The sequence below is a fragment of the Anas acuta genome, unplaced genomic scaffold (assembly GCF_963932015.1).
Source record: "Anas acuta unplaced genomic scaffold, bAnaAcu1.1 SCAFFOLD_56, whole genome shotgun sequence".
Lineage (NCBI taxonomy): Eukaryota > Metazoa > Chordata > Aves > Anseriformes > Anatidae > Anas > Anas acuta.
The window spans coordinates 325,787-346,230 of record NW_027076075.1 but is presented as its reverse complement, the minus strand read 5'-3'; positions in this window follow the sequence as shown (position 1 = coordinate 346,230).

Below are 20,444 nucleotides of genomic sequence, written 5' to 3'. Positions count from 1 at the left end.
CGGCATCGAAGACGACTGAAAAATCAGGCCCCAGGAAATGTGTTGCGAGCCCTTTTCGCACATCCAAAAGTGCCCGCAAAGGAAGGCTTTGGGTACAAGAGAACTCCCCAGGGGACCCTTTACGCAGCCCCACATCCAACGGGACCCTCCGGGTTCTCTGTTTGCGAGCATCCCTAAACATAGCCCTAGACGGCATCGAAGACGACTGAAAAATCAGGCCCCAGATAATGCGTTGCAAGCCCTTTTCGCCCATCCAAAAGTGCCCCCAAAGGAAGGCTTTGGGTACAAGAGAACTCCCCAGGGGAGCCTTTACGCAGCCCCACATGCAACTGGACCCTTCGGGTTCGATTTTTCCGAGCAACCCTAAATATAACCCTAGGCGTCATGGGAGAAGACTGAAAACCCGGGCCCCAGAAAACGCGTTGCAAGCCCCTTTGGACCATCCAAAACTGTCACCAAAGGAAGGCTTTGGGTACAAGAGAACTCCCCAGGGGAGCCTTTACGCAGCCCCACATGCAACTGGACCCTCCGGGTTCGCTGTTCCTGAGCAAACCTAAACGTAACACTGGCCTTCATAGGAGACGATTGAAAAATCAGGCCCCAGGAAATGCGTTGCGAGCCCTTTTCTCCCATCCAAAAGTGTCACCAAAGGAAGGCTTTGGGTACAAGAGAACTCCCCAGGGGAGCCTTTATGCAGCCCCACATGCAACTGGACCTTCCGGGTTCGCTGTTCCTGAGCAAATATAAACGTAGCCCTGGCCGTCATAGGAGACGACTGAAAAATCAGGCCCCAGGAAATGTGTTGCGAGCCCTTTTCGCCCATCCAAAAGTGCCCCCAAAGGAAGGCTTTGGGTACAAGTGAACTCCCCTGGGGAGCCTTTACGCAGCCCCACATGCAACTGGACCCTCCGGGTTTGCTGTTCCTGAGCAAACCTAAACGTAGCCCTGGCCGTCATAGGAGACTACTGAAAAATCAGGCCCCAGGAAATGCGTTATGAGCCCTTTTCGCCCATCCAAAAGTGCCCGCAAAGGAAGGCTTTGGGTACAAGAGAACTCCCCAGGGGAGCCTTTACGCAGCCCCACATGCAATTGGACCCTTCGGGTTTGATTTTTCCGAGCAACCCTAAATATATCCCTAGGCGGCATGGGAGAAGACTGAAAACCCGGGCCCCAGAAAACGCGTTGCAAGCCCCTTTGGACCATCCAAAAGTGTCACCAAAGGAAGGCTTTGGGTATAAGAGAACTCCCCAGGGGAGCCTTTACGCAGCCCCACATGCAACTGGACCCTCCGGGTTCGCTGTTCCTGAGCAAACCGAAATGTAGCCCTGGCCGTCATCGAAGATGTGTGAAAAATCAGGCCCCAGGAAATGCGTTGCGAGCCCTTTCGCCCATCCAAATGTGCCCCCAAAGGAAGGCTTTGGGTACAAGAGAACTCCCCAGGGGAGCCTTTACGCAGCCCCACATCCAACGGGACCCTTCGGGTTCGCTTTTCCGAGCATCCCTAAACATAGCCCTAGACGGCATCGAAGACGACTGAAAAATCAGGCCCCAGATAATGCGTTGCAAGCCCTTTTCGCCCATCCAAAAGTGCCCCCAAAGGAAGGCTTTGGGTACATCTGAAGTTCCCAGGGGAGCCTTTACACAGCCCCATATGCAACTGGACCCTCCGAGCTCGCTGTTTCTGAGCATCCCTAAACATAGCCCTAGCAGTAATCGGAGACGACTGAAAAATCAGGCCCCAGGAAATGCGTTGCAAGCCCTTTTCGCCCATCCAAAAGTGCCCGCAAAGGAAGGCTTTGGGTACAAGTGATCTCCCCAGGGGAGCCTTTACGCAGCCCCACATGCAACTGGACCCTCCGCGTTCGCTGTTTCCCAGCATCCCTAAACATAGCCTTGGCCGGCATCGAAGACGACTGAAAAATCAGGCCCCAGGAAATGCGTTGCGAGCCCTTTTCGCCCATCCAAAAGTGCCCCCAAAGGAAGGCTTTGGGTACAAGAGAACTCCCCAGGGGAGCCTTTACGCAGCCCCACATGCAACTGGACCCTTCGGGTTCGATTTTTCCGAGCAACCCTAAATATATCCCTAGGCGTCATGGGAGAAGACTGAAAACCCGGGCCCCAGAAAACGCGTTGCAAGCCCCTTTGGACCATCCAAAACTGTCACCAAAGGAAGGCTTTGGGTACAAGAGAACTCCCCAGGGGAGCCTTTACGCAGCCCCACATGCAACTGGACCCTCCGGGTTCGCTGTTCCTGAGCAAACCTAAACGTATCCCTGGCCGTCATTGGAGACGACTGAAAAATCAGGCCCCAGGAAATGTGTTGCGAGCCCTTTTCGCCCATCCAAAAGTGTCACCAAAGGAAGGCTTTGGGTACAAGAGAACTCCCCAGGGGAGCCTTTACGCAGCCCCACATGCAACTGGACCCTCCGGGTTCGCTGTTCCTGAGCAAACCTAAACGTAGCCCTGGGCTTCATAGGAGACGACTGAAAAATGAGGCCCCAGGAAATGCGTTGCGAGCCCTTTTGGACCATCCAAAAGTGTCACCAAAGGAAGGCTTTGGGTACAAGAGAACTCCCCAGGGGAGCCTTTATGCAGCCCCACATGCAACTGGACCCTCCGGGTTCGCTGTTCCTGAGCAAACCTAAACGTAGCCCTGGCCGTCATCGGAGACGACGGAAAAATCAGGCCCCAGGAAATGCGTTGCGAGCCCTTTTCGCCCATCCAAAAGTGCCCCCAAAGGAAGGCTTTGGGTACAAGTGAACTCCCCAGGGGAGCCTTTACGCAGCCCCACATGCAACTGGACCCTCCGGGTTCGCTGTTCCTGAGCAAACCTAAACGTAGCCCTGGCCGTCATAGGAGACTACTGAAAAATCAGGCCCCAGGAAATGTGTTGCGAGCCCTTTTTGCCCATCCAAAAGTGTCACCAAAGGAAGGCTTTGGGTACAAGTGAACTCCCCAGGGGAGCCTTTACGCAGCCCCACATGCAACTGGACCCTCCGGGTTCGCTGTTTCCGAGCATCCCTAAACATAGCCCTAGCCGGCATCGCAGACGACTGAAAAATCAGGCCCCAGGAAATGCGTTGTGAGCCGCTTTGGACCATCCAAAAGTGCCCCCAAAGGAATGCTTTGGGTACATCTGAAGTTCCCAGGGGAGCCTTTACACAGCCCCATATGCAACTGGACCCTCCAAGCTCGCTGTTTCCGAGCATCCCTAAACATAGCCCTAGCAGTCATCGGAGACGACTGAAAAATCAGGCCCCAGGAAATGCGTTATGAGCCCTTTTCGCCCATCCAAAAGTGCCCGCAAAGGAAGGCTTTGGGTACAAGAGAACTCCCCAGGGGAGCCTTTACGCAGCCCCACATGCAATTGGACCCTTCGGGTTCGATTTTTCCGAGCAACCCTAAATATATCCCTAGGCGGCATGGGAGAAGACTGAAAACCCGGGCCCCAGAAAACGCGTTGCAAGCCCCTTTGCACCATCCAAAAGTGTCACCAAAGGAAGGCTTTGAGTACAAGAGAACTCCCCAGGGGAGCCTTTACGCAGCCCCACATCCAACGGGACCCTCCGGGTTCGCTATTTCCGAGCATCCCTAAACATAGCACTAGACGGCATCGAAGACGACTGAAAAATCAGGCCCCAGATAATGCGTTGCAAGCCCTTTTCGCCCATCCAAAAGTGCCCCCAAAGGAAGGCTTTGGGTACAAGAGAACTCCCCAGGGGAGCATTTACGCAGCCCCACATGCAACTGGACCCTTCGGGTTCGATTTTTCCGATCAACCCTCAATATATCACTAGGCGTCATGGGAGAAGACTGAAAACCCGGGCCCCAGAAAACGCGTTGCAAGCCCCTTTGGACCATCCAAAACTGTCACCAAAGGAAGGCTTTGGGTACAAGAGAACTCCCCAGGGGAGCCTTTACGCAGCCCCACATGCAACTGGACCCTCCGGGTTTGCTGTTCCTGAGCAAACCTAAACGTAGCCCTGGCTGTCATCGGAGACGACTGAAAAATCAGGACCCAGGAAATGAATTGCGAGCCGTTTTGGACCTTCCAAAAGTGCCCCCAAAGGAAGGCTTTGGGTACAAGTGAACTCCCCAGGGGAGCCTTTACACAGCCCCATATGCAACTGGACCCTCCGAGCTCGCTGTTTCCGAGCATCCCTAAACATAGCCCTAGCCGGCATCGGAGACGACTGAAAAATCAGGCCCCAGGAAATGCGTTACGAGCCCTTTTCGCCCATCCAAAAGTGCCCGCAAAGGAAGGCTTTGGGAACAAGTGATCTCCCCAGGGGAGCCTTTACGCAGCCCCACATGCAACTGGACCCTCCGCGTTCGCTGTTTCCCAGCATCCCTAAACATAGCCCTAGCCGGCATCGAAGACGACTGAAAAATCAGGCCCCAGGAAATGCGTTGCGAGCCCTTTTCGCCCATCCAAAAGTGCCCCCAAAGGAAGGCTTTGGGTACAAGTGAACTCCCCAGGGGAGCCTTTACGCAGCCCCACATGCAACTGGACCCTCCGGGTTCGCTGTTTCCGAGCATCCCTAAACATAGCCCTAGCCGGCATCGATGACGACTGAAAAATCAGGCCCCAGGAAATGCGTTGCGAGCCCTTTTCGCCCATCCAAAAGTGCCCCCAAAGGAAGGCTTTGGGTACAAGTGAACTCCCCAGGGGAGCCTTTACGCAGCCCCACATGCAACAGGACCCTCCGGGTTCGATTTTTCCGAGCAACCCTAAATATATCACTAGCCAGCATGGGAGAAGACTGAAAACCCAGGCCCCAGAAAACGCGTTGCAAGCCCTTTTCGCCCATCCAAAAGTGCCCGCAAAGGAAGGCTTTGGGTACAAGTGAACTCCCCAGGGGAGCCTTTACGCAGCCCCACATCCAACGGGACGCTCCGGGTTCGCTGTTTCCGAGCATCCCTAAACATAGCCCTAGACGGCATCGAAGACGACTGAAAAATCAGGCCCCAGATAATGCGTTGCAAGCCCTTTTCGCCCATCCAAAAGTGCCCGCAAAGGAAGGCTTTGGGTACAAGAGAAGTCCCCAGGGGAGCCTTTATGCAGCCCCACATGCAACTGGACCCTTCGGGTTCGATTTTTCCGAGCAACCCTAAATATATCCCTAGGCGTCATGGGAGAAGACTGAAAACCCGGACCCCAGAAAACGCGTTGCAAGCCCCTTTGGACCATCCAAAAGTGTCACCAAAGGAAGGCTTTGGGTACAAGAGAACTCCCCAGGGGAGCCTTTACGCAGCCCCACATGAAACTGGACCCTCCGGGTTCGCTGTTCCTGAGCAAACCTAAACGTAGCCCTGGCCGTCATCGGAGACGACTGAAAAATCAGGCCCCAGGAAATGCGTTGCGAGCCCTTTTCGCCCATCCAAAAGTGCCCGCAAAGGAAGGCTTTGGGTACAAGTGAACTCCCCACGGGAGCCTTTACGCAGCCCCACATCCAACGGGACCCTCCGGGTTCGATTTTTCCGAGCATCCCTAAACATAGCCCTAGACGGCATCGAAGACGACTGAAAAATCAGACCCCAGGAAATGCGTTGCGAGCCGCTTTGGACCATCCAAAAGTGCCCCCAAAGGAATGCTTTGGGTACATCTGAAGTTCCCAGGGGAGCCTTTACACAGCCCCACATGCAACTGGACCCTCCGCGTTCGCTGTTTCCCAGCATCCCTAAACATAGCCCTAACCGGCATCGAAAACGACTGAAAAATTAGGCCCCAGGAAATGCGTTGCGAGCCCTTTTCGCCCATCCAAAAGTGCCCCCAAAGGAAGGCTTTGGGTACAAGTGAACTCCCCAGGGGAGCCTTTACGCAGCCCCACATGCAACTGGACCCTCCGGGTTCGCTGTTTCCGAGCATCCCTAAACATAGCCCTAGCCGGCATCGATGACGACTGAAAAATCAGGCCCCAGGAAATGCGTTGCGAGCCCTTTTCGCCCATCCAAAAGTGCCCCCAAAGGAAGGCTTTGGGTACAAGAGAAGTCCCCAGGGGAGCCTTTACGCAGCCCCACATGCAACTGGACCCTCCGCGTTCGATTTTTCCGAGCAACCCTAAATATATCACTAGCCAGCATGGGAGAAGACTGAAAACCCAGGCCCCAGAAAACGCGTTGCAAGCCCTTTTCGCCCATCCAAAAGTGCCCCCAAAGGAAGGCTTTGGGTACAAGTGAACTCCCCAGGGGAGCCTTTATGCAGCCCCACATGCAACTGGACCCTCCTTGTTCACTGTTTACGAGCAACCCTAAATATACCCCTGGCCGCCATGGCAGAAGACTGAAAACTCGGGCTCCAGAAAATGCGTTTCAAGCCCCATTCACCCATCCAGAAGTGCCCCCAAAGGAAGGCTTTGGGTACAAGTGAACTCCCCAGGGGAGCCTTTATGCAGCCCCACATGCAACTGGACCCTCCGGGTTCACTCTTTCACAGCAACCCTAAATATCGCCCTCGGCGCAATGGGAGAAGAATGAAAAAGCGGGCCTCAGAAAATGCATTGCGGTTCCCCTTGGACCATCCAAAAGTGCTCCCAAAGGAAGGCTTTGGGTACAACTGGACTCCCCAGGGGAGCCTTAACGCAGCCCCACATGTAACTGGACCCTCCGTATTCGCTCTTTCACAGCAACCCTAAATATAGCCCTGGCCCGCCTGGCAGTCGACTGAAAACTCGGGCCACAGAAAATGCATTAAAAGCCTAATTCGCCCATCCAAAAGTGCCCCCAGAGGAAGGCTTTGGGTACAACTGAACTTCCCAGGGGAGCCTTTACGCAGCCCCACATGTAACTGGACCCTCCTTGATCACTGCTACGAGCAACCCTAAATATACCCCTAGCCACCATGGCAGAAGACTGAAAACTCGGGCTCCAGAAAATGCGATTTAAGCCCCATTCACCCATCCAGAAGTGCCCCCAAAGGATGGCTTTGGGTACATCTGAACTCCCCAGGGGAGCCTTTATGCAGCCCCACATGCAACTGGACCGTCCGGGTTCACTCTTTCACCGCAACCCTAAATATAGCCCTAGCACGCCTGGCAGTCGACTGAAAGCTCGGGCCACAGAAATTGTGTTACGAGCCCCTTTCGCCCATCCAAAAGTGCCCCCAAAGGAAGGCTTTGGGTACATCTGAACTCCCCAGGGGAGCATTTAGGCAGGCCCATACGCAACTGGACCCCCCGTGTTTGCTGTTTACAAGCAACCCTAAATATAACCCTAGCCAGCATGGCAGAAAACTGAAAACTCGGGCCACAGAAAAAGCGTTTCAAGCCCCATTCACCCATCCAGAAGTGCCCCCAAAGGAAGGCTTTGGGTACAACTGAACTCCCCAGGGGAGCCATAACGCAGCCCCACATGCAACTGGACCCTCCGTATTCGCTCTTTCACAGCAACCCTAAATATAGCCCTGGCCCGCCTGGCAGTCGACTGAAAACTCGGGCCCCAGAAAAACTGTTAAAAGCCTAATTCGCCCATCCAAAAGTGCCCCCAGAGGAAGGCTTTGGGTACAAGTGAACTCCCCAGGGGAGCCTTTATGCAGCCCCATATGCAACTGGACCCTTCTTGTTCACTGTTTACGAGCAACCCTAAATATACCCCTAGCCACCATGGCAGAAGACTGAAAACTCGGGCTCCAGAAAATGCGATTCAAGCCCCATTCACCCATCCAGAAGTGCCCCCAAAGGAAGGCTTTGGGTACAACTGAACTCCCCAGGGGAGCCTTAACGCAGCCCCACATGCAACTGGACCCTCCGGGTTCGCTCTTTCACAGCAACCCTAAATATAGCCCTGGCCCGCCTGGCAGTCAACTGAAAATTCGGGCCCCAGAAAATGCATTAAAAGCCTAATTCGCCCATCCAAAAGTGCCCCCAGAGGAAGGCTTTGGGTACAACTGAACTCCCCAGGGGAGCCTTTACGCAGCCCCACATGCAACTGGACTCTCCTTGTTCACTGTTTCCGAGCAACCTTAAATATACCCCTAGCCACCATGGCAGAAGACTGAAAACTCGGGCTCCAGAAAATGCGTTTCAGGCCCCATTCACCCATCCAGAAGTGCCCCCAGAGGAAGGCTTTGGGTACAACTGAACTCCCCAGGGGAGCCTTTACGCAGCCCCACATGCAACTGGACCCTCCGGGTTCACTCTTTCACATTAACACTAAATATAGCCCTGGCCCGCCTGGCAGTCGACTGAAAACTCGGGCCACAGAAAAAGTATTTCAAGCCCCATTCGCCCATCGAAAAGTGCCCCCAGAGGAAGGCTTTGGGTACAACTGAACTCCCCAGGGGAGCCTTTACGCAGCCCCACATGCAACTGGACTCTCCTTGTTCACTGTTTACGAGCAACCCTAAATATACCCCTAGCCAGCATGGCAGAAGACTGAAAACTCGGGCTCCAGAAAATGCGTTTCAAGCCCCATTCACCCATCCAGAAGTGCCCCCAGAGGAAGGCATTGGGTACAACTGAACTACCCAGGGGAGCCTTTATGCAGCCCCACATGCAACTGGACCCTCCGGGTTCACTCTTTCACCGCTAGCCTATATATAGCCCTAGCACGCCTGGCAGTCGACTAAAAGCTCGGGCCACAGAAAATGTGTTACGAGCCCCATTCGCCCATCCAAAAGTGCCCCCAAAGGAAGGCTTTGTGTACATCTGAACTCCCCAGGGGAGCCTTTACGCAGCCCCACATGCAACTGGACCCTCCGTGTTCGCTCTTTACAGCAACCCTAAATATAACCCTAGCCAGCATGACAGAAGACTGAAAACTCGGGCCACAGAAAAAGCGTTTCAAGCCCCTTTTGCCCATCCAGAAGTGCCCCCAAAGGAAGGCTTTGGGTACAAGTGAACTCCCCAGGGGAGCCTTTATGCAGCCCCACATGCAACTGGACCCTTTGGGTTCACTCTTTCACCGCAAGCCAAAATATAGCCCTCGGCGCAATGGGAGAAGACTGAAAAAGCGGGCCTCAGAAAACGCATTGCGATTCCTCTTGGACCATCCAAAAGTGCCCCCAAAGGAAGGCTTTGGGTACAACTGGACTCCCCAGGGGAGCCTTAACGCAGCCCCACATGCAACTGGACCCTCCGTATTCGCTCTTTCACAGCAACCCTAAATATAGCCCTGGCCCGCCTGGCAGTCGACTGAAAACTCGGGCCCCAGAAAATGCGTTAAAAGCCTAATTCGCCCATCCAGAAGTGACCCCAGAAGAAGGCTTTGGGTACAACTGAACTCCCCAGGGGAGCCTTTACGCAGCCCCACATGCAACTGGACCCTCCTTCTTCACTGTTTACAAGCAACCCTAAATATACCCCTAGCCAGCATGGCAGAAGACTGAAAACTCGGGCTCCAGAAAATGCGTTTCAAGCCCCATTCACCCATCCAGAAGTGCCCCCAAAGGAAGGATTTGGGTACAACTGAACTCCCCAGGGGAGCCTTTATGCAGCCCCACATGCAACTGGACCGTCCGGGTTCACTCTTTCACAGCAACCCTAAATATCGCCCTCGGCGCTATGGGAGAAGACTGAAAAAGCGGGCCTCAGAAAACGCATTGCGATTCCCCTTGGACCATCCAAAAGTGCTCCCAAAGGAAGGCTTTGGGTACAATTGGACTCCCCAGGGGAGCCTTAACGCAGCCCCACATGCAACTGGACCCTCCGTATTCGCTCTTTCGCAGCAACCCTAAATATAGCCCTGGCCCGCCTGGCAGTCGACTGAAAACTCGGGCCACAGAAAATGCATTAAAAGCCTAATTCGCCCACCCAAAAGTGCCCCCAGAGGAAGGCTTTGGGTACAACTGAACTTACCAGGGGAGCCTTTACGCAGCCCCAAATGCAACCTGACCCTCCTTGTTCACTGCTACGAGCAACCCTAAATATAACCCTAGCCAGCATGGCAGAAGACTGAAAACTCGGGCCCCAGAAAAAGCGTTTCAAGCCCCTTTCGCACATCCAGAAGTGCCCCCAAAGGAAGGCTTTGGGTACAACTGAACTCCCCAGGGGAGCCTTTACGCAGCCCCACATGCAACTGGACCCTCCGGGTTCACTCTTTCACATTAACCCTAAATATAGTCCTGGCCCGCATGGCAGTCGACTGAAAACTCGGGCCACAGAAAAAGCATTTCAAGCCCCATTCGCCCATCGAAAAGTGCCCCCAGAGGAAGGCTTTGGGTACAACTGAACTCCCCAGGGGAGCCTTTACGCAGCCCCACATGCAACTGGACCCTCCGTGTTCGCTCTTTACAGCAACCCTAAATATAACCCTAGCCACCATGGCAGAAGACTGAAAACTCGGGCCCCAGAAAAAGCGTTTCAAGCCCCTTTCGTCCATCCAAAAGTGCCCCCAGAGGAAGGCTTTGGGTACAACTGAACTCCCCAGGGGAGCCTTTATGCAGCCCCACATGCAACTGGACCCTCCGTATTCGCTCTTTCACAGCAACCCTAAATATAACCCTGGCCCGCATGGCAGACGACTGAAAACTCGGGCCACAGAAAATGCATTAAAAGCCTAATTCGCCCATCCAAAAGTGCCCCCAGAGGAAGGCTTTGGGTACAACTGGACTCCCCAGGGGAGCCTTTATGCAGGCCCATACGCAACTGGACCCCCCGTGTTCGCTGTTTACAAGCAACCCTAAATATAACCCTAGCCAGCATGGCAGAAAACTGAAAACTCGGGCCACAGAAAAAGCGTTTCAAGCCCCATTCACTCATCCAGAAGTGCCCCCAAAGGAAGGCTTTGGGTACAAGTGAACACCCCAGGGGAGCCTTTACGCAGCCCCACATGCAACTGGACCGTCCGGGTTCACTCTTTCACAGCAACCCTAAATATATCCCTGGCCCGCCTGGCAGTCGACTGAAAACTCGGGCCCCAGAAAATGCGTTAAAAGCCTAATTCGCCCATCCAGAAGTGCCCCCAGAGGAAGGCTTTGGGTACAACTGAACTCCCCAGGGGAGCCTTTACGCAGCCCCACATGCAACTGGACCCTCCTTGTTCACTGTTTACGAGCAACCCTAAATATACCCCTAGCCAGCATGGCAGAAGACTGAAAACTCGGGCTCCAGAAAATGCGTTTCAAGCCCCATTCACCCATCCAGAAGTGCCCCCAAAGGAAGGCTTTGGGTACAACTGAACTCCCCAGGGGAGCCTTTATGCAGCCCCACATGCAACTGGACCCTCCTGGTTCACTCTTTCACCGCAAGCCTAAATATAGCCCTAGCACGCCTGGCAGTCGACTGAAAGCTCAGGCCACAGAAAATGTGTTACGAGCCCCTTTCGTCCATCCAAAAGTGCCCCCAAAGGAAGGCTTTGGGTACATCTGAACTCCCCATGGGAGCCTTTACGCAGCCCCACATGCAACTGGACCCTCCGTGTTCGCTCTTTACAGCAACCCTAAATATAACCCTAGCCAGCATGGCAGAAGACTGAAAACTCGGGCCCCAGAAAAAGCGTTTCAAGCCCCTTTTGCCCATCCAGAAGTGCCCCCAAAGGAAGGCTTTGGGTACAACTGAACTCCCCAGGGGAGCCTTTATGCAGCCCCACATGCAACTGGACCCTCCGTGTTCGCTGTTTACAAGCAACCCTAAATATAACACTAGCCAGCATGGCAGAAAACTGAAAACTCGGGCCACAGAAAAAGCGTTTCAAGCCCCATTCACCCATCCAGAACTGCCCCCAGAGTAAGGCTTTGGGTACAACTGAACTCCCCAGGGGAGCCTTTACGCAGCCCCACATGCAACTGGACCCTCCGGGTTCACTCTTTCACATTAACACTAAATATAGCCCTGGCCCGCCTGGCAGTCGACTGAAAACTCGGGCCACAGAAAAAGCATTTCAAGCCCCATTCGCCCATCGAAAAGTGCCCCCAGAGGAAGGCTTTGGGTACAAGTGAACTCCCCAGGGGAGCCTTTACGCAGCCCCACATGCAACTGGACTCTCCTTGTTCACTGTTTACGAGCAACCCTAAATATACCCCTAGCCACCATGGCAGAAGACTGAAAACTCGGGCTCCAGAAAATGCGTTTCAAGCCCCATTCACCCATCCAGAAGTGCCCCCAGAGGAAGGCATTGGGTACAACTGAACTCCCCAGGGGAGCCTTTATGCAGCCCCACATGCAACTGGACCCTCCGGGTTCACTCTTTCACCGCAAGCCTAAATATAGCCCTAGCACGCCTGGCAGTCGACTGAAAGCTCGGGCCACAGAAAATGTGTTACGAGCCCCATTCGCCCATCCAAAAGTGCCCCCAAAGGAAGGCTTTGTGTACATCTGAACTCCCCAGGGGAGCCTTTACGCAGCCCCACATGCAACTGGACCCTCCGTGTTCGCTCTTTACAGCAACCCTAAATATAACCCTAGCCAGCATGGCAGAAGACTGAAAACTCGGGCCACAGAAAAAGCGTTTCAAGCCCCTTTTGCCCATCCAGAAGTGCCCCCAAAGGAAGGCTTTGGGTACAAGTGAACTCCCCAGGGGAGCCTTTATGCAGCCCCACATGCAACTGGACCCTCCGTGTTCACTCTTTCACCGCAAGCCAAAATATAGCCCTCGGCGCAATGGGAGAAGACTGAAAAAGCGGGCCTCAGAAAACGCATTGCGATTCCTCTTGGACCATCCAAAAGTGCCCCCAAAGGAAGGCTTTGGGTACAACTGGACTCCCCAGGGGAGCCTTAACGCAGCCCCACATGCAACTGGACCCTCCGTATTCGCTCTTTCACAGCAACCCTAAATATAGCCCTGGCCCGCCTGGCAGTCGACTGAAAACTCGGGCCCCAGAAAATGCGTTAAAAGCCTAATTCGCCCATCCAGAAGTGACCCCAGAAGAAGGCTTTGGGTACAACTGAACTCCCCAGGGGAGCCTTTACGCAGCCCCACATGCAACTGGACCCTCCTTCTTCACTGTTTACAAGCAACCCTAAATATACCCCTAGCCACCATGGCAGAAGACTGAAAACTCGGGCTCCAGAAAATGCGTTTCAAGCCCCATTCACCCATCCAGAAGTGCCCCCAAAGGAAGGATTTGGGTACAACTGAACTCCCCAGGGGAGCCTTTATGCAGCCCCACATGCAACTGGACCGTCCGGGTTCACTCTTTCACAGCAACCCTAAATATCGCCCTCGGCGCAATGGGAGAAGACTGAAAAAGCGGGCCTCAGAAAACGCATTGCGATTCCCCTTGGACCATCCAAAAGTGCTCCCAAAGGAAGGCTTTGGGTACAACTGGACTCCCCAGGGGAGCCTTAACGCAGCCCCACATGCAACTGGACCCTCCGTATTCGCTCTTTCGCAGCAACCCTAAATATAGCCCTGGCCCGCCTGGCAGTCGACTGAAAACTCGGGCCACAGAAAATGCATTAAAAGCCTAATTCGCCCACCCAAAAGTGCCCCCAGAGGAAGGCTTTGGGTACAACTGAACTTACCAGGGGAGCCTTTACGCAGCCCCACATGCAACTGGACCCTCCTTGTTCACTGCTACGAGCAACCCTAAATATAACCCTAGCCAGCATGGCAGAAGACTGAAAACTCGGGCCCCAGAAAATGCGTTTCAAGCCCCTTTCGCACATCCAGAAGTGCCCCCAAAGGAAGGCTTTGGGTACAACTGAACTCCCCAGGGGAGCCTTTACGCAGCCCCACATGCAACTGGACCCTCCGGGTTCACTCTTTCACATTAACCCTAAATATAGTCCTGGCCCGCATGGCAGTCGACTGAAAACTCGGGCCACAGAAAAAGCATTTCAAGCCCCATTCGCCCATCGAAAAGTGCCCCCAGAGGAAGGCTTTGGGTACAACTGAACTCCCCAGGGGAGCCTTTACGCAGCCCCACATGCAACTGGACCCTCCGTGTTCGCTCTTTACAGCAACCCTAAATATAACCCTAGCCACCATGGCAGAAGACTGAAAACTCGGGCCCCAGAAAAAGCGTTTCAAGCCCCTTTCGTCCATCCAAAAGTGCCCCCAGAGGAAGGCTTTGGGTACAACTGAACTCCCCAGGGGAGCCTTTATGCAGCCCCACATGCAACTGGACCCTCCGTATTCGCTCTTTCACAGCAACCCTAAATATAACCCTGGCCCGCATGGCAGACGACTGAAAACTCGGGCCACAGAAAATGCATTAAAAGCCTAATTCGCCCATCCAAAAGTGCCCCCAGAGGAAGGCTTTGGGTACAATTGAACTCCCCAGGGGAGCCTTTATGCAGGCCCATACGCAACTGGACCCCCCGTGTTCGCTGTTTACAAGCAACCCTAAATATAACACTAGCCAGCATGGCAGAAAACTGAAAACTCGGGCCACAGAAAAAGCGTTTCAAGCCCCATTCACTCATCCAGAAGTGCCCCCAAAGGAAGGCTTTGGGTACAAGTGAACACCCCAGGGGAGCCTTTACGCAGCCCCACATGCAACTGGACCGTCCGGGTTCACTCTTTCACAGCAACCCTAAATATAGCCCTGGCCCGCCTGGCAGTCGACTGAAAACTCGGGCCCCAGAAAATGCGTTAAAAGCCTAATTCGCCCATCCAGAAGTGCCCCCAGAGGAAGGCTTTGGGTACAACTGAACTCCCCAGGGGAGCCTTTACGCAGCCCCACATGCAACTGGACCCTCCTTGTTCACTGTTTACGAGCAACCCTAAATATACCCCTAGCCAGCATGGCAGAAGACTGAAAACTCGGGCTCCAGAAAATGCGTTTCAAGCCCCATTCACCCATCCAGAAGTGCCCCCAAAGGAAGGCTTTGGGTACAACTGAACTCCCCAGGGGAGCCTTTATGCAGCCCCACATGCAACTGGACCCTCCGGGTTCACTCTTTCACCGCAAGCCTAAATATAGCCCTAGCACGCCTGGCAGTCGACTGAAAGCTCGGGCCACAGAAAATGTGTTACGAGCCCCATTCGCCCATCCAAAAGTGCCCCCAAAGGAAGGCTTTGGGTACATCTGAACTCCCCAGGGGAGCCTTTATGCAGCCCCACATGCAACTGGACCCTCCGTGTTCGCTCTTTACAGCAACCCTAAATATAACCCTAGCCAGCATGGCAGAAGACTGAAAACTCGGGCCACAGAAAAAGCGTTTCAAGCCCCTTTCGCCCATCCAGAAGTGCCCCCAAAGGAAGGCTTTGGGTACAACTGAACTCCCCAGGGGAGCCTTTATGCAGCCCCACATGCAACTGGACCCTCCGTATTCGCTCTTTCACAGCAACCCTAAATATAACCCTGGCCCGCATGGCAGACGACTGAAAAATCGGGCCCCAGAAAACGTGTTACAAGCCCCATTCGGCCATCCAAAAGTGCCCCCAGAGGAAGGCTTTGGGTACAAGTGAACTCCCCAGGGGAGCCTTTATGCAAGACCATACGCAACTGGACCCCCCGTGTTCGCTGTTTACAAGCAACCCTAAATATAACACTAGCCAGCATGGCAGAAAACTCAAAACTCGGGCCACAGAAAAAGCGTTTCAAGCCCCATTCACCCATCCAGAAGTGCCCCCAAAGGAAGGCTTTGGGTACAAGTGAACTCCCCAGGGGAGCCTTTATGCAGCCCCACATGCAACTGGACCCTCCGGGTTCACTCTTTCACAGCAACCCTAAATATAGCCCTGGCCCGCCTGGCAGTCGACTGAAAACTCGGTCCCCAGAAAATGCGTTTCAAGCCCCATTCACCCATCCAGAAGTGCCCCCAAAGGAAGGCTTTGGGTACAAGTGAACTCCCCAGGGGAGCCTTTACGCAGCCCCACATGCAACTGGACCCTGCGGGTTCACTCTTTCACCGCAAGCCTAAATATAGCCCTAGCACGCCTGGCAGTCTACTGAAAGCTCGGGCCACAGAAAATGTGTTACGAGCCCCATTCGCCCATCCAAAAGTGCCCCCAGAGGAAGGCTTTGGGTACAAGTGAACTCCCCAGGGGAGCCTTAACGCAGCCCCACATGCAACTGGACCCTCCGTATTCGCTCTTTCACAGCAACCCTAAATATATCCCTGGCCCTCCTGGCAGTCGACTGAAAACTCGGGCCCCAGAAAATGTTTTACGAGCCCCATTCGCCCATCCAAAAGTGCCTCCAAAGGAAGGCTTTGCGTACAAGTGAACTCCCCAGGGGAGCCTTTATGCAGCCCCACATGCAACTGGACCCTCCTTGTTCACTGTTTACGAGCAACCCTAAATATACCCCTAGCCAGCATGGCAGAAGACTGAAAACTCAGGCCACAGAAAATGTGTTACGAGCCCCATTCGCCCATCCAAAAGTGCCCCCAAAGGAAGGCTTTGGGTACATCTGAACTCCCCAGGGGAGCCTTTACGCAGCCCCACATGCAACTGGACCCTCCATGTTCGCTCTTTACAGCAACCCTAAATATACCCCTAGCCAGCATGGCAGAAGACTGAAAACTCGGGCTCCAGAAAATGCGTTTCAAGCCCCTTTCACCCATCCAGAAGTGCCCCCAAAGGAAGGCTTTGGGTACAACTGAACTCCCCAGGGGAGCCTTTATGCAGCCCCACATGCAACTGGACCGTCCGGGTTCACTCTTTCACAGCAACCCTAAATATATCCCTGGCCCGCCTGGCAGTCGACTGAAAACTCGGGACCCAGAAATTGCGTTAAAAGCCTAATTCACCCATCCAAAAGTGCCCCCAGAAGAAGGCTTTGGGTACAAGTGAACTCCCCAGGGGAGCCTTTATGCAGCCCCACATGCAACTGGACCCTCCGTATTCGCTCTTTCACAGCAACCCTAAATATAGCCCTGGCCCGCCTGGCAGTCGACTGAAAACTCGGGCCCAAGAAAATGCATTAAAAGCCTAATTCTCCCATCCAAAAGTGCCCCCAGAGGAAGGCTTTGGGTACAACTGAACTCCCCAGGGGAGCCTTTACGCAGCCCCACATGCAACTGGACCCTCCTTGTTCACTGTTTACGAGCAACCCTAAATATACCCCTAGCCACCATGGCAGAAGACTGAAAACTCGGGCTCCAGAAAATGCGTTTCAAGCCCCATTCACCCATCCAGAAGTGCCCCCAAAGGAAGGCTTTGGGTACAAGTGAACTCCCCAGGGGAGCCTTTACGCAGCCCCACATGCAACTGGACCCTCCTTGTTCACTGTTTACGAGCAACCCTAAATATAAACCTAGCCAGCACGGCAGAAGACTGAAAACTCGGTCCACAGAAAAAGCGTTTCAAGCCCCATTCACCCATCCAGAAGTGCCCCCAAAGGAAGGCTTTGGGTACAACTGAACTCCCCAGGGGAGCCTTTATGCAGCCCCACATGCAACTGGACCCTCCGGGTTCACTCTTTCACCGCAAGCCTAAATATAGCCCTAGCACGCCTGGCAGTCGACTGAAAGCTCGGGCCACAGAAAATGTGTTACGAGCCCCATTCGCCCATCCAAAAGTGCCCCCAAAGGAAGGCTTTGGGTACATCTGAACTCCCCAGGGGAGCCTTTACGCAGCCCCACATGCAACTGGACCCTCCGTGTTCGCTCTTTACAGCAACCCTAAATATAACCCTAGCCAGCATGGCAGAAGACTGAAAACTCGGGCCACAGAAAAAGCGTTTCAAGCCCCTTTCGCCCATCCAGAAGTGCCCCCAAAGGAAGGCTTTGGGTACAAGTGAACTCCCCAGGGGAGCCTTTATGCAGCCCCACATGCAACTGGACCCTCCGTATTCGCTCCTTCACAGCAACCGTAAATATACCCCTGGCCGGCATGGCAGACGACTGAAAACTCGGGCCCCAGAAAATGCGTTAAAAGCCTAATTCGCCCATTCAAAAGTGCCCCCAGAGGAAGGCTTTGGGTACAACTGAACTCCCCAGGGGAGCCTTAACGCAGCCCCACATGCAACTGGACCCTCCGTATTCGCTCTTTCACAGCAAACCTAAATATAGCCCTGGCCCGCCTGGCACTTGACTGAAAACTCGGGCCAAGGAAATGCATTAAAATGCCTAATTCGCCCATCCAAAAGTGCCCCCAGAGGAAGGCTTTGGGTACAACTGAACTCCCCAGGGGAGCCTTTACGCAGCCCCACATGCAACTGGACCCTCCTTGTTCACTGTTTACGAGCAACCCTAAATATACCCTAGCCAGCATGGCAGAAGACTGAAAACTCGGGCTCCAGAAAATGCGTTTCAAGCCCCATTCACCCATCCAGAAGTGCCCCCAAAGGAAGGCTTTGGGTACAACTGAACTCCCCAGGGGAGCCTTTATGCAGCCCCACATGCAACTCGACCCTCCGGGTTCACTCTTTCACCTCAAGCCTAAATATAGCCCTAGCACGCCTGGCAGTCGACTGTAAGCTCGGGCCACAGAAAATGTGTTACGAGCCCCATTCGCCCATCCAAAAGTGCCCCCAAAGGAAGGCTTTGGGTACATCTGAACTCCCCAGGGGAGCCTTTACGCAGCCCCACATGCAACTGGACCCTCCTTGTTCACTGTTTACGAGCAACCCTAAATATACCCCTAGCCAGCATAGCAGAAGACTGAAAACTCGGGCTCCAGAAAATACGTTTCAAGCCCCATTCACCCATCCAGAAGTGCCCCCAAAGGAAGGCTTTGGGTACATCTGAACTCCCCAGGGGAGCCTTTATGCAGCCCCACATGCAACTGGACCCTCCGTGTTCACTCTTTCACCGCAAGCCTAAATATAGCCCTCGGCGCAATGGGAGAAGACTGGAAAAGCGGGCCTCAGAAAACGCATTGCGATTCCCCTTGGACCATCCAAAAGTGCTCCCAAAGGAAGGCTTTGGGTACAACTGGACTCCCCAGGGGAGCCTTAACGCAGCCCCACATGCAACCTACCCTGCGTATTCGCTCTTTCACAGCAACCCTAAATAAAGCCCTGGCCCGCCTGGCAGTCGACTGAAAACTCGGGCCCCAGAAAATGCATTAAAAGCCTAATTCGCCCATCCAAAAGTGCCCCCAGAGGAAGGCTTTGGGTACAGCTGAACTCCCCAGGGGAGCCTTTACGCAGTCCCACATGCAACTGGACCCTCCTTGTTCACTGTTTACGAGCAACCCTAAATATACCCCTAGCCAGCATGGCAGAAGACTGAAAACTCGGGCTCCTTAAAATGCGTTTCAAGCCCCATTCACCCATCCAGAAGTGCCCCCAAAGGAAGGCTTTGGGTACAAGTGAACTCCCCACGGGAGCCTTTATGCAGCCCCACATGCAACTGGACCCTCCGTATTCGCTCCTTCACAGCAACCGTAAATATACCCCTGGCCGGCATGGCAGACGACTGAAAACTCGGGCCCCAGAAAATGCGTTAAAAGCCTAATTCGCCCATCCAAAAGTGCCCCCAGAGGAAGGCTTTGGGTACAACTGAACTCCCCAGGGGAGCCTTAACGCAGCCCCACATGCAACTGGACCCTCCGTATTCGCTCTTTCACAGCAAACCTAAATATAGCCCTGGCCCGCCTGGCACTTGACTGAAAACTCGGGCCACAGAAAACGTGCTACAAGCCCCATTCGACCATCCAAAAGTGCCCCCAAAGGAAGGCTTTGGGTACAACTGAACTCCCCAGGGGAGCCTTTATGCAGGCCCATACGCAACTGGACCCCCCGTGTTCGCTGTTTACAAGCAACCCTAAACATAACACTAGCCAGCATGGCAGAAAATTGAAAACTCGGGCCACAGAAAAAGCGTTTCAAGCCCCATTCACCCATCCAGAAGTGCCCCCAAAGGAAGGCTTTGTGTACATCTGAACTCCCCAGGGGAGCCTTTACGCAGCCCCACATGCAACTGGACCCTCCTTGGTCACTGTTTACGAGCAACCCTAAATATACCCCTAGCCAGCATTGCAGAAGACTGAAAACTCGGGCTCCAGAAAATGCGTTTCAAGCCCCATTCACCCATCCAGAAGTGCCCCCAAAGGAAGGCTTTGGGTACAAGTGAACTCCCCAGGGGAGCCTTTATGCAGCCCCACATGCAACTGGACCCTCCGGGTTCACTCTTTCACCGCAAGCCTAAATATAGCCCTCGGCGCAATGGAGAAGTCTGAAAAAGCGGGCCTCAGAAAACGCATTGCGATTCCCCTTGGACCATCCAAAAGTGCCCCCAAAGGAAGGCTTTGGGTACATCTGAACTCCCCAGGGGAGCCTTAACGCAGCCCCACATGCAACTGGACCCTCCGTATTCGCTCTTTACAGCAACCCTAAATATAACCCTAGCCAGCATGGCAGAAGACTGAAAACTCGGGCCACAGAAAAAGCGTTTCAAGCCCCTTTCACCCATCCAGAAGTGCCCCCAAAGGAAGGCTTTGGGTACAAGTGAACTCCCCAGGGGAGCCTTTATGCAGCCCCACATGCAACTGGACCCTCCGAGTTCACTCTTTCACCGCATGCCTAAATATAGCCCTAGCACGCCTGGCAGTCGACTGAAAGCTCGGGCCACAGAAAATGTGTTACGAGCCCCATTCGCCCATCCAAAAGTGCCCCCAAAGGAAGGCTTTGGGTACAAGTGAACTCCCCAGGGGAGCCTTTACGCAGCCCC